General features: G+C 44.3%; 1 protein-coding gene across 3 annotated transcripts in view; it reads left to right on the top strand.

Annotated features, from left to right (window-relative positions):
• The window catches only part of ACSBG2 (acyl-CoA synthetase bubblegum family member 2), a 201334-nt gene that overhangs the window by 410 nt on the left and 187105 nt on the right, over nucleotides 1-13819 (top strand). The gene's annotated exons all lie outside the window — the stretch shown is intronic.

The following is a 13819-nucleotide window of genomic DNA, read 5'->3' on the forward strand; positions in this document are numbered from 1 at the left end:
ATATTTTAATTCGTTTTTTTCTTTCAAGCCGCTGCTTATCTAAGAAAAAAAAGTAATTCTGAATAACAGCGGTGCTGTTGTGCTTGGAAGAGAAAGGAGCCTTTCAACCATTTCAATCTATACTTTATCCAGACACCGGAATGTCGGATAACGAATATAATAGTTAGGGCAAGTTATTTAGGTTAGCTCTTTAGTATTGGTGGGTTATTACAGTTTAGATAGGGAAACCAACTGATTGACTCGATACATCAAGCTCTGTCTTTTGTCAGTAGTCAAATCCATGCTCAAAGCCCATTTCTTTGATGTTGCTTTCATTTCCTAATTCAAACCCACATACTAAGTACCCATATTACTCATTCCAAAATCCCCCACTTGAGCATTTTGTGTAGATGCACCTTTTTGTCCAGTTTGTCTCTCACTAGATTGTAAGCTCTTTCAAGCAGGGACTCTCTCGTCCGCCTTTGGTGTACAACGCTGTGTATGCCTGGTAGCGCTATAGAAATGATTAGTAGTAGTACATTACATTACATTACATTAATGACTTCTATTCCGCCTGTACCTTGCAGTTCTAAGCGGATTACAACAAAAAGATAACTGGACATTTCCAGGAATAGGAATACAATTAACGACGTAGGGCCTAATACATCTAAACGATAGCTGGACGTTTTCAGGAAGAGGAATACAGTTAAAGGCGTTAGGTCTAAATCACATGTTGAAGGGAGGATCCTAAGAAGGGGAGAGAGGGGAGAGGAGTGGGGTTAGGAAATTAGAATGTGTTTCTTGAATAGTATGGTTTTGATTTCTTTTCGAAAAGCTTTGAGGTCAGTTGAAGCTGTCAGTAGGTTGGTGATGGAGGGGTCCAATTTAGCTGCATGTGTTGCTAGTAGGTTGTCGTACATCTTTTTGCGCTTAGTTCCTTTATAAGGGGGGTAGGAGAAAGGGGACTGGGTTCTCCTTTGTCTGGAATAGAGGTTCCTATTTAGGCGGTTGTTTAAGTGGGAGGGTGCCGTTCCGTTTAATGTTTTGAATATTATGCAATATAGCTTAAATTGGATGCGGGCTTGTATTGGAAGCCAGTGTGAATCTAGGAAGGCGTTGGTGATGTGGTCAAATTTTCGAAGGGAATAGATCAGTCTGAGGGCAGTGTTCTGGACAGTCTGTAGTTGTTTTATTAGGTAGGTGGGACAAGGAAGGTAGAGGATATTGCAATAGTCCAGTAGACTTAGGACTAGGGATTGAACTATGAGTCTGTATTGTTCTTTGCCGAAGAATTTTCTAATTTTGCGAAGGTTGCGCATGGTAAAGAATGCTTTTTGTGTGATTTTGTTGATTTGCACCTGAAGAGTGCAACATCTATCTACTGTTACTCCAAGGAGTTTGAGAGTGGTCTGTATAGGATATTTGGTGGTTTTTATTTCTAGTTCTGTTATCGAAGGGGTTTTGTCTTTTTCAAGCAGTAGAAATTTAGTTTTGTCTGGATTGAGCTTCAGTTTGTGTTCTGTCATCCAGTTTTCCACTATTTCTAGGGTTTTTACCAGGTTATCTGTTGTAGTGGGGTCTTGTGAGTCAAAGGGAAGGAGTATGGTTATATCGTCTGCATAGCTGAATGAGGTTACTTTGAGTTTGTCTAATAGGGTACCAAGGGAGGCGATGAAGACATTGAAGAGCATGGGTGAGAGTGGTGAACCTTGAGGTACTCCGCAGGGATTGGTCCAGGTTTCCGATATTAGATCTTTTGTTTTTACTCTGTATGTTCTTGTTTTGAGGAATCCTTGGAACCAATTGTATACTCCGCCCGAGATCCCTATTGCTTCTAATATCTGAAGAAGTATACTGTGGTCAACCAGGTCAAATGCGGCTGAGAGGTCTAGTTGAATTATCAGCATCCTTCTTCCTTTGCTAAGGTGTTGTCGGGCTGTATCTAGAAGGGAGGCTAGCAGTGTCTCAGTGCTGTGGTTGGATCTGAACCCTGATTGAGTTGGGTGGAGTAAGTTGTGGTCTTCAAGGTAGTTGGTGAGGTATTGGGCAACCAGACCTTCTATTAGTTTAACATAAAATGGAATAGAGGCTATGGGTCGGTAGTTGGAAGGGGTGTCTATTGGTCCTTTGTGGTCTTTCAGTATTGGAGTGACTATGATTTCTCCTAGGTCTTGTGGGAATTGGCCTTCCGTGAGCGTTGTTTGGATCCATTGCAATAGGCATGCTCTAAATTTGGGGGAGGCATTTGTTAGTAAATATGAGGGGCAATTATTCAGGTCGCATGAGGCTCGACTATATTTATTGTAGAGTTGGTTAAAGTCCCACCATTGCACCTTTTTAAAGTTGGACCAGTGTCTGTCGGCTGCAGTGGCTTCATCAGTTATTGGGTTTATTATGATCTCTTCTAGGAGGGTCGGTGAATTGGAGAAGGAGGCTCTGATGGTAGCGATCTTGTTCTTGAAGTGGTCTGCTAGTTGGGTGGCCGTTGGAGGTTGGATTCCTTGAGTGGCTAGGAATGGCTGAGTGTCTGTGAGGCTTTTCACGAGTTGGAAGAGTTTCTTTGTGTCAATGGATTCTGTGCCTATTAGTTTGGAGTAGTAAGCTCTTCGTTTTTCTTTAAGTTTGGCTTTGTATTGTTTTATTAGGTTTCTCCAAGCTACTTTGGTTAGTTCTTGGTTCTTTTTTAGTAGGGGCGAGGGAGGTTACGTATGTTATAGTGTTTTTAATCCATAAGTTTGTGCCTGGAAAGTAGATGCTGCATTTATATTTACTGTGTGGGTATATGAGAGATTAATTGGGATGTGTGTTATTAAAAAAAAAAAAAAAGGAAAATATATACGAAAAGGGTTGTTTTTCAAAAACCTGTCTTTATACATTTTCTATTCCCAATGATTTTATAGGGCTTCTTCTGTTTCCTTCATTGATCAACTTATTCCTATTTTTCCAACTAATTTCTATATTGTATTCTATTATTTTATTGTATACCTTCATATGGCCCATTTCATCTTCCTCTGCATCATCCACTACTTCCTGGGCTAGCCCATGGTTTATGGTTTTAATAAACTGCCTTTGGCAAACCTTTAGCCTGACTCTTCCAGCAGTCCAGTATCCCCCCCTCCCTCCCGCTTCCTTGTTAGTACTGCTAGAGTGATCGTATGTTGACATAGGTTTCTTGTTTGACTGCTGTGTGTAGGAGGAAGATGAGGATTGTGTGCAGAACTGATAAATCACAGAATTAACGTTCTTCAGTTTATGAAGAGTGAAGCTTCAAAACATCACTAAAAATGTCTTGTTCTTTTTTTTTATTTTTTTTTTTTTTACATTTTCAGAATGTTTTTTTTAATTGGAGAAAATGCTTCCCCAAATGGAAGCAAGTTATAATCAAATTTAACATCTTAAATTTTTAACTGAAAAATCTTTGTAAGATGCAAGAAGTCTAGTTGGTGTCCTAAATTAACTTGTTTAGATTTGCAAAACTTTATAAATACACTATACCATAAGAAAAACAGGTAAGAAATATGTTTTAAATCATAAGCTGAGCATTATATTTATGTATCCAATATCCTCAAGTTAACCAGTATGCCTAACTCTAGATTGTAATACCTAACCACTTGTAGAGGACTGGGGTGGGGAAATGAGCCAGGACTCACTTTGGGCTGGATTCACTAACCTGCCCGATCGGGTCCCGATCCCGGTAGGTCCGACTAATTCAGTAAACTTAAACATGCAGATGAGGATGATCGTTGGAACGCCCATATCTACCTGCACGGCTCGCGCATGCGCAGACCATAGGAGCAGCAATCTTTTTTTTTTTTACTTTTGACTTCGGGGAAACGCCACCACCTCCACTGACCCCAACCCGCATGGCTCCTAAAAGCTGGTTCCGCTCTTGCCAGCTGCTGCCCTCACAAAAAGATAAATGGAGCATGTGGTTTTAACCCGCTTTAAACCCGCGGGTTAAAACCACGGGCTCGCTGGGCGAAGAAGGGCAGGAGAGCTTCTGGGAAGGGCAGGAGAACGGCAATGCGGCAGGGGAAGATCGAAGCAGAGCAGGGCAGCATGAGGGCAAGCAGCAGAGATAGCAGGGCAGAGCAGGGTAGCATTCGGGGCGAGCAGACAGGAGAGATTGCAGGGCAGAGAGTAGGGCTTCCAGTCGGAAAGACATTTTCGACTGGTCCCCAGCAGTCGCTTTTTCAGGTGAATGGCCAGCCCAGTCGGATCGGAAATTTGGTGTAGTGAATCAGGTTGCTATCGAATTTGCATGCATTTCACCTCATTTGCATGCAAGGATTCCAAGCGGATCGCAGGAGAGGTAAGTGAATCAGGCCAGAGGGAAATTTGATAGTTAAGTGGACGCAAAACAATCAGTACACAATCGGTTTGCTTAGTGAATATAGCCCTTTGTGGGGGGCTGTAGAGAAGCATTCAGCTTTGGGGAGGGGTCCTATTATAAGAAAAAATAGAAAGACAAACATGTTTGCATCAGTACAATTTTTTTTAATTGAATCAAAAGAAGTCAAATAAGTTACAGTATAAACATAATATAGCATATTTTGATTTACAATGCTAAATACAAAGTAACCTAGAAGCATTGAGCTGTGGCTTGGTGACATGATGTTCCCAGTAGTGCTGCCCGATTCAGGAAAAAAAATTCGATTCGACTTCAGCCTGTTGAGTTGGTTTTTCAATTCGATTCGATTTTCCTGCGCAATTGGGTGTGGGTTTTTTTTTTTTTTTTTTTTTCAAACATCCTGGTGGGTTTATTTTATAGCCTCTTCACCCCCTTTGCCCTCTCCTACCCACACTGGCGCTGTGGTGTAAACAAAATTTAAAAAATGAATTTTCCTCTCTCTGTTAAATACTAGCTCATGTTTGCGGTCTAACACCAGCTCTGGCAGGATGCACGTTTCAAATCTGACATATTGTAATCACAAAATGGAAAATAAAATTAGTTTTTCTACCTTTTGTTGTCTGGTCATTATTCAAATTTTGTTGCTCCCAGGCTCTGGTTGTCTTCTGATAACTTGCTTGCCAGGGTCTCCTTCTTTCTTCTTTCTCCATGCTAACCATCCATCTGCCATCTCTGTCCTCCCCTTCTGTTTCCCTTCCCTCCCCAGGAGGTCTGGCATCTTTTTTTCATCTCCCTTCACAGATCCATCTTTTCTTAACTCCCTTTCATCCAGCATCTCTCCCTCCTTCCCCACCACCCCAGGGTCCACCATGTCTCCCTCTCTTTTCCCAACTACCTTCCTGTCCAGTATCTCTATCCCCCCCACACCATCCCTTGTGTCCAACTTCTCTCCCTTTCTGTTCCTTCCCTCCCTAAATCCCATTGTCCATCATCTCTCCCCCTCTCCTCTATTTTCAAACCCATTATTTCTTCCCCCCCCAAAGTCCGGCATATGCACTTCTCTTTGAACTCCCCTTTCCCTCCCTCCCTCCCTCCGTGTACTTATACACCAGGACCCCGTCCCCTGAAGGTCTGTACCCCACCCCTAAAGGCCTGTTTCCCCCTTGAAGGCTTGTCTCCCCCCCCTTGAAGGCCTGCATCTCCCCTGAAGGCCTGCCTGCCTGTCCCCCCCTTTAAAAACCTGCATCCCACTCCTGAAGGCAGGCCTGCCTGCCTGCGTGTTCCCCCTGGCCTCCCACTGGTGTCCGGCTTCCCCCCGCACCGTTTACCATTGAGAAGCAGCCTGCAGATAAGATCGCGGTGCTAGCGATCTTTGTACTGTTTCGGAGCTGTTTCCTCTGCCACGGTCCCGCCCCTCCTCTGACATCAGAGGCAGGATCGCAGCGGAGGAAACAGCTCAGAAGCAGTGCAAAGATCGCTAGCACCGCGATCTTGTCTGCAGGTTGCTCCTCAACGGTAAACGGTGCAGGGATGCCGGGGGGAAGCCGACAGCAGCACTTCCCAACTGACCCTCCCCCTTCGCCCTCTAAAGCAGGTGTGGCAGCGGCCGTCCAGCAAGAGCAGCACTGCCGCTCCTGCTTTAGGGGGAGAGGGGGGAGGATCAGCCGAATCGGGAAGTCAATTTTTTTGTTTGTTTGTTTGTTTGTTTGTTTTGAATTGATTCACCCGAAGTGAATCGGTGAACCGATTCGAATCGTGAATCGGGCAGCACTAGTTCCCAGGCAATAAATTAACTGCAATACTGTGGCTATTTTACTAGCTATTGTTATGGGCACACTGCAAGCCATGATGTAGCAGTTACACTTCTCCCTCCCTATTTGTGGGGGTTGGGGGCAGAGCTGGCCCGCGAATAGGGAAAATTCGTAAAAACTTGTGGGCTGGTCTCTGACTCACTCCCGGACCTTACCTGATGATCTAGCGGTGATGCGGGGCAGGAGTGATCTTCCTGCACTCCTACCCCGTGCAGAGCCATGCTGGGAGTTCCCGTGGTTTCATGAGACTACAACAGGGAACTCTCCATTGTGGTCTCGTGAGACCACAGGAACTCGTAGTATGGCTCTGCATGGGGCAGGAGTGTAGGAAGATCGCTCCTGTCCCGCGCCACTGCTAGACCATCCGGTAAGGTCCATTCTCCTGGGGCAGCTGCTCTCCCCCCTCCTCCTCCGATCGCCTCCCTCCTTGCCCTGATCCAAGTCCCGGGGCCGTTTTTATTCGATGCGGGCTGCCAACGAGCAATTCTGGGGGGTGGGTGTCTGGGGGGAAAATCGCGAATAATTGAAACTGTGAATGTTGAAACCGCAAATAAGGAGGGGGAAGTGTACATAGTAATGAGCTGCTTTATGTGCATTTTCATTTTTCCATCTCATTTTTACATTGCTTGCAGTGACTTAGGTAATGTTGCATTAGGGAAAGACAACCTGTGTAAAGTCCTTTTTAAGTCTCTCATTAAGAGGCAGATAAACATGAGTTGTTTCCCTAATAAAGCTTGGTAACTTCCCCTTTAATGATTTTATATTCCTGACCAGTAGCATTTCATAATTTTATACACACTCCAAATTAGGACTTGGCAAACCCCAGGTGTCATGTTACCATGGCGACTAAAAAAATTGGACTGGGCATCTGGGGTTTGCAGGCTGAGTCCAAACATCTCTCCTGCTTTTGTCTCTCCCTCTCTTTTGCAACGCTTCCATACCTGTGTTGTTTGCTAGCTGCAGCAGCTACAAATATAAGCTGTCTGCAGCTGGCACCAGAAGTATTCCTCTGTTACATCTTTCCCTCCCCTTCCCCCTGCTGATGCAACTTCTGCTTGCTCAGAGGCAGGATGTGGCAGAGGAAAGGTTCCAGGACAGCTGCAGACAGCATGTATTTATGGCTACAGCAGCTGATGAAGGACAGGCTTAGCAGATCCATAGGGGCGGGCAAGGGATGAAGCTGAGAGGTGTCAGGACCTGGGAGGATGCAGGGAGGAGGAGAAGGAAATGAGAGAGAGAACGAGTGCCAGAAGGCCTTGAGCATGCGTAGATGCTCAAGGCCCAACCCAGGCAAGAGGCGGGATCTTCCTTCACTTGCACCAGCACGTCCTGTGGGTTGGTGCTGTGTGCCGGTGCCATATGGGGTAAGGGGCTTGTTTGGATGGGTGGGGGATGCTGCTTCCAGCACGGGGGTGCGATGCTGGTTCTCGGGGGGGGGGGGGGGGGGCGATGCCAGTTCGAGCAGCAGGGGGGGTGTTGTGATGCCGGTTCTTGGGGGGGGTTCGGGGGGAGAGCAATGCCGGTTCGAATGGGGGGGGTAGCAGCGTCATTGGGGGGGGAGAGGTGGAACCAATCAAGCGAGCTTCCCTTACTTCCTATGGGGAAACTCGCTTTGATACATGAGCAATATGGCTTACGAGCATGCTTCTGGAACTAATTATGCTCGTAAACCAAGGTTCCACTGTAGTTATCTTAGGACAAGCAGGCAGCATATTCTCACAGATGGCTGATATCATCCACAGTCTAAAAGTGTAGTATCACATTAATTCTTCAGAAGCCTTGAGGTGGCCTGTACTGCACGTGCATGAGTGCCTTCCTGCTCGATGTCTGCTTGTGGGATCATCAGTTCTTCATTTTTCGCAGAACGAAGCAGCTGTGTTTTTGGAAACTCCTTTAGTGCATATACTTTAACTTTTCAGTGTCGTCTTGTGCATTTTTTTCTTTTTTTCTTCAGTATTTTTTTACTTTCGAGTGTAGTTTAGTGCTTCGTTTATTCTGGGTTTTTCCTTTTCCTTATATTAATGTTATTGGCCTTCGGCCTTTCAGCTGCCCTTTTTTCTTTGACAGGCTTTGAGTCATTTTTGAAGGAATGTGTACCTCTACCATTGGCAAACATTGCTTCTTTTGACCTCTTTTGCTGGTTTCCTTGTTGAAGCCTTCTAGCGGTTTTAATGGTGCAACGGGACCATTTCAGTCACTGATCAGCACAAGTAGTGCCCTGACCATCGGGTGGACTCTTGTATACGCTGTCTTACACTTCAATCACGTTCTCTGAAGGCTTGGTGGATCCAACAGGAAAAGCTTTTTGGAAATTCTGCGGTCTTCATCTTCCTTAATGGATCCTGCTGCTCTACCGGTACTGTCGATACTGATGTTGGCATCGACACCACCTTGATGTTGGACTCGGTACCGCCATCAGAGAAACAGGCTGAGAAGTATTCTTCCCATTCACACCATGCATCGCTGACTACAGTAAGTCAAAATGTTGATGCAGGCAGTGCACCCCCTAGGTGCAGGCTGTCACCTCTGAGCATGTCTCTTCATCGTCACCAACGTCTGAACATTTTGCCGCACTATCTGTACCAATTGCTCTGGACACAGTACTGGTGCCATCTGTACCAGACTAACTTTGTGAGCTGCTTCAGAAGGAGCTGGCTGTATTGTTGCAAACGCATCCATCGCCACTGCATGCACCTCCTTTGGTAATGGCCCAGTCTGAGCATGCTTTTTCAAGGCCTTATGATACTAGATCTCATTCTCCATCAAAAATTAAGTTCTCTACATTTTTTGGACTGACCGGTACTGTGAGCGTACTAGAAATTCTTCTCGGCACTCCAATAAGCATCATAATCATCATGTTTACAGTGCCAGATTCCTTCTCGATGCAAATCTCCAAGGATTGGTCATTTGAACTCGTATCTGTCGATGCATAATGGGTCTGAACCAGGGTTATCTGCCCCAGAGTGTTATGGGATTCCTTCAGACCCATCTCCAACAGACAGTTTAATCTTTGACATTTAAACAGCTGGATCAAGCTCTCCCAGTTGATCTAGAGTCTAACCCTGATCCATTACTTGTTGCTCTAGATTTTGATGAGGTACCTAGAGCCCTACTCAGACTCTCTCTTCATAATCTTTTACATAAGACTGTTTTAAAATTGGGAGCCCCCCCATTGCATATTCTAGTGGCTCCTAAACACATTGACTCACTCTACAGCAGTGGCCTCAAACTCAAATCCTTTGCAGGGCCACATTTTGGATTTGTAGGTACTTGGAGGGTCTCAGAAAAAAATAGTTAATGTCTTATTAAAGAAATGACAATTTTGCATGAGGTAAAACTCTTTATAGTTTACAAATATTTCCTTTTAGCTACCCTATTTTTCACTCCATAAGACGCATCAGACCCTAAGACGCACCCTAGATTTAGAGGAGGAAAAAAAAACATTCTGAACCAAATTCTCCCTGCCAAGCTTTGCAACCTGTCCCCCCCTCCCTGCCAGGCTCTGTACCCTGTCCCCCCTCTGGTAATCTAGTGGTAGGCCGGGACAGGGCAGACAGGCCTAGTGGCTGGCAGGCAGGTAGGGAGTGGGCATGTAGGCAGGCCTCCCCCCCCTCCTAGGCAGTCCCTCCAGGCAGGTAGTGAGAAGGGAGGAGAGAGAGAGAGCGCGAGAGTCCTGTACAGGTGACAGGTGAAGAGCCTTCCCTGAAAATCCCCTAACGTATTAGGCCAATAAACACAACTAAAGGCCTAAGATGGCTGAGAATGCTCTGACTAAAACTGTCAAGCCTTTGCACAATCTATGCTTGCTGAAATCAGCAAGCCAAGCGAAAAATGAGCGAGTGAAACAAAACTTATTCTTTTACATGGCAACTGGTGTCATATCTGCTGTAATGCCAGGGAAATGGATCTGAGAAGGATGAGAACATGTCTTAACCAAGAATATAAAAATACATTATTTTGCAAGAATATCCTGTGATTGGCAGGCTTGAAATTGCTGATGTGGTAGATTAAAGGGGCATATACGGGAAAAGATAGATTTCTAGCAAAGGAAACAAGCTGCTTCTCATTCAACTCGATCTTTCTGCGGCATTCGACCTAGTTGACCATCACACACTACTCCAGATATTAGACGCAATAGGAATCTCAGGTAATGTTCACAAATGGTTCCAAAGCTTCCTCAAAACACGAACATACAAAGTCAAATCAAAAGAGCACATATCCGACCCATGGTCAAACCCATGTGGAGTACCACAAGGATCACCATTGTCACCCATATTATTTAACCTCTTCATAGCATCCCTAGGCATAACCCTAGACGCCCTAAACACAGTATCATTCAGCTACGCAGATGATATAACTATCCTCCTCCCCTTTAATATTCAAGACCCCTTATCCACAAACCACCTGAAAATGATAATGGAAACGGTAGAAAAATGGATGTCAAGTCATAAACTAAAACTGAACTCGGAAAAAACTAAATTCCTACTACTGGAAAGGGAAAAAAAACCATCTCTCACAGAACTAGAAGTAAATACAATCAAGTACCCATTGCAAAGCACACTCAAGATCCTGGGAATTCTACTAGACAGAAACTGCACAATGCAGTCTCAAATCCACAAAATCATCCAAAGAGCATTCTTCACAATACGTAACCTAAGAAAAATAAGAAAATTCTTCAACAAAGATCAATACAAGATATTAGTACAATCCCTAGTACTGAGTATTGTAGATTACTGTAACAGCCTATACCTATCATGCCCAAATTACATGATAAAACAATTACAGACAGTTCAGAACACAGCCCTCAGAATCATCTACTCACTAGGCAAATATGACCACATCACCAAAGCATACCTAGACTCACACTGGCTACCAATAAAAGCAAGATCCCAGTTCAAATTCTACTGTCTACTATACAAAGTAATACATGGAACAGCACCCAGCTACCTAAACAACAGACTACACCGTAACCTCTCACACAGATTAAGGAGAACTCAGAGCCTATTCACTCACCCCCCTCTCAAAGGAACACGACGAAAGAAACTATATGACAGCCTTTTAGCGACACAGGCAGCAAAGATCGATACTACCATCACCAATCTACTGACCAAATCAAAAGACATTAAAGCATTCCGAAAAGAAATCAAAACTCATCTCTTCAAAAAACACTTCCCATCATCATAACCTCACAAAAGTATTAAAAAATGCTCTCATGACTACCCTAACACCACCACCAGCAACACCCGAATCCGGACAGTATTATCTCTATTCTTCTAAACAACAGAATCCGGACAATATTATCTCTATTCGTCTAAACAACCTATCACTATCTACTATCTACTACCAATTTATCCTGGAAAAGTCCAGAACAACAATTGTAACTTAACGCATTCTTGATTATATGTACTGCAATGCTACTGGAAATGTCCAGTCTTCTAACTTGTAATCCGCTTAGAACCGCAAGGCACAAGCGGAATAGAAATCACTAATGTAATGTAATGTAAACAGAACATGCATATGGTGTAACACAGATATTATGAACTAATTAATAAATTAACAAATGTAATGACGTGTAAGAAATAATCAATAAAGATTTATCATGTGATTAGAGCAACGTGATGCTGGCCACCAAGAAATGTATAAAAACAGGCCTTTAAGAGGAAGTAAGCAGAACAGACATCAAAGGATCCTCAGGCCTGAAGATCACATTATGTTACTCTATATGCTGAATGATTTATTCTTGTAAGCTGTTACTGATTTGTTAATAAATATACTTATTGATTGATACCAGTATATAGAGTGTGAGGTCTCTATCTCGGGGTAGGCCTAGACAGCTTTATTTTTCTTATAAATCTTATTTTTACTTCCTTTCAACACTCTTTTCTTGGTATAGACACTGATTCGATTGCTGGTTGATTTATTTCTTGTGGTCTTGGGTCAGATAAGAGTAGAGGTACATTATAGGGATGGGATTAGAGGTAAGTTACAAAATTAATCAGGGACCACTGTTCAGGCACTAGGCCTGATGGGCCGCCGCGGGAGCGGACCGCTGAGCAAGATGGACCTCTGGTCTGACTCAGCGGGGGCAACTTCTTATGTTCTTATATCAAACAAAAACCCCCCCCAAAAACCCACCAAACTATTAGGTCTACCGCTGTTATGGTGTGACTGTTGAACCAGCTTTGACTGGTGGTTATGCTGTTTCTGTGATCTCGGGCCACACCTGATCTATTGCTACAAAGGTTCCTACTCTTATGTGATCACATTGCATCATTTTGTAAGTATTCTTTCTTTCTTATGTTGTTAGTAAAGGCCTTATTAGTTTTCTTTTTAGACTCATTAGTTTGTTAATCGTAGAGTTTGTAGTTGGATATATTGTTTATTTCTCCCATGTTGCCTGCTCCTGCAGTCTCCCACCCAGCCTCATTTCCTATGCTACATAATTGCATTGATACCACTGTACTGGACCCACCCCCTTATCCTCATGCTTCTCCACTTTTGCTGCTAGCATCTCAGTTCTCCCGTTTGTACCCCTCTCTGCCACTGTCAACTGCCCCTTTGCTTTCCCCAGCGCATACTCCTAACCCTAACCCTGTCTCTCTACCTCTCGTTGCACAACAGGTGCAATGGCAAGCAGATCGCACTCTTACAACACATGCGCCACTATGTCTCAGGCATTAGATGACATCTGTGAAACCATTCAACAGCAATGCACCCCGTCCCCACTTTCCCCCACTTTACAGGAAACTGTGGCTAAGCAGTGTTCCTGTCTTGGAAACCCAAATCTTGCACATGAATGCCCGCTATGTCTGATTTCTCCCGCTACTGTTGCTGACATTAGGAATTCCCTGTCTTATACTTCTCTGTCTGCCAGTGCTAGCCTTGATTATTTGTCCTCTGCCCCTAGCCCTAGCCCTCCTGATTCCATCTGCCTCCCATCCCTTTTTCCTACTTCTTCTATTCTTGCATTTCAGCCTTCGGTTTTTCCTGCCCCAGGCCCGCCCAGGGCCCACCCAAGATCTTGCACATGGATATTTTGCTCTTACTCACAAGAAACCACTTCTCTGCCTATACCAGTTCCTTCTGGCCCTCCTGCTCAGTGGAGCCCTAAATGACTGCATTTGGTGGGTTAATAAAGCCGAGGGAACTTTTCAATTTTCCTCCTTAAATATGGATCGTCTAGCAGCCTTTGGGGCATTCTGAAGGGCAATAGTAAATTGATGTCTTACCCCAAATTGGCTCGTGCCCTGTGCTCATATGGTGAGTCAGGGGCTGTGAAAAAGGTTAAGAGAACGTTAACTTATCAGTTTAGTCCAGCAGTTTTGGCCACCTATGTTTTTAACATGTCCCTCCCCGGTTGCTTGCCATGCTCTGTTGATCCGGTGCCTTCCCCTGCCTTTCCAGCACCTATCCCTTTGTCTCCAAGCCAGCATTGTTATTCTCGGTTTTCCCTTCCTGCTATTTTTCCTCCTCCCTTCCCTCACTTTCCATAGGTTTTTCACCGGTTTTCTGTTAAGCTGTTACTTAGACAATCCTATTTGCTGTTCCTCATTCTACCCCATATTTTCTACCATTGTTGAGCGGAAAGTATATACTTCTTCTCTGCCTTGTGCTTTGTGCTATTTAGCCCCTAATGATGTCACGATACTGCTTGCTTATGACGTTGCTTTCACTGACA

The sequence above is a fragment of the Geotrypetes seraphini genome, chromosome 8 (genome assembly GCF_902459505.1).
Source record: "Geotrypetes seraphini chromosome 8, aGeoSer1.1, whole genome shotgun sequence".
Taxonomy (NCBI): domain Eukaryota; kingdom Metazoa; phylum Chordata; class Amphibia; order Gymnophiona; family Dermophiidae; genus Geotrypetes; species Geotrypetes seraphini.